The sequence below is a fragment of the Rhincodon typus genome, chromosome 20, assembly GCF_021869965.1.
Source record: "Rhincodon typus isolate 14 chromosome 20, sRhiTyp1.1, whole genome shotgun sequence".
Lineage (NCBI taxonomy): Eukaryota > Metazoa > Chordata > Chondrichthyes > Orectolobiformes > Rhincodontidae > Rhincodon > Rhincodon typus.
In genome coordinates, this window is record NC_063351.1 from 35,330,497 (window position 1) to 35,331,622 (window position 1,126).

Sequence of the window (1,126 nt, forward strand, 5' to 3'; positions counted from 1 at the left end):
TTTATTGCTGCCTTTTGACTACCCCAATATAGATCTTTGTCATCACCTTGTCCTTCATGTCTTGTAACACCATGTTGACTCTAACCCATGGAAACAAGATAAAAATCTGTCTCTTGAGAGTGCTATTAACAAGCTCAATAATGGTCTTCAGTGGCCATTTCTCAACGTCAGACTGGGCTGACATTTTCCAACTCTTGCCAACAAGGTCAAAAAAACGAAAACTTAACAAATTATTGTTGGGAAATCAGCATATTGGCCAAGGAAATAGGTTTCAGTAACTACACATCCCACCGCCCACCCTCTCTAATAATTCAAGATCCCTGCCCTATCTATCTGCAGTAATACTTGCGGTTTTACCTCCAGTGGAGTATTTTACCCGATATGGTATTGCTTATGTTATCTCCTGTAACAAAAGAAACTGGATTTGCATGCTATGATATTGAAGAATTCAACTGATTTTTTTTATAGGTAGCTAGTGGGCTTGTGGTGCAATGGTAGCATGTCTGACTCCAGATCAGAAGGTTGTGTGTTCAAATCACATCAGGCTCACTGTGCTTAATGGAAGCTCGACTCCCGGGATTTTAAATCGCAGCAGAGTTTGTTAGGGGCGACTCAGTGGTTAGCACTGCTGCTTCACAGCACCAGGGACCCGGGTTCGATTCCACCCTCGGTCAACTGTCTGTGTGGAGTTTGCACATTCTCCCCATGTCTGTGTGGGTTTCCTCCAGGTGCTCTGGTTTCCTCCCACAGTCCAAAGATGTGCAGGTTAGGTGGATTGGCCATGCTAAATTACCCATAGTGTTCAGGGATTTGTAGATTAGGTGGGTTATAGGGGGATGGGTCTGGGTGGGATGCACTGAGGGTCAGTGTGGACTTGTTGGGCTGGAGGGCCTGTTTCCACACTGTAGGAATTCTATGATTAAATAAAAACACTACATTCACAAGTGCTTAAGTGTCTGGGCTAGCATTAAGCTATCAGGTACAACAGAGTACCATGCTTTCAATAGTTTGTCATGCTTCAAGTGATCCCAGAATAAAATGGATTTTGAGACCTTTTTATCCTCAAGTTATATGGTATGCCCCAATGATTGTATCATGAGCATGCCTCCGAAAGGTATATGACATG

At 43.4% G+C, this 1,126-nt stretch overlaps 1 non-coding gene across 1 annotated transcript; it reads left to right on the plus strand.

Moving 5' to 3' along the window:
* The first annotated feature begins 477 nt into the window (after positions 1-477).
* trnaw-cca lies at positions 478-549 on the plus strand. Its single transcript has one exon. It is a non-coding gene; the product is annotated as a tRNA-Trp (tRNA).
* Positions 550-1,126: the final 577 nt, after the last annotated feature.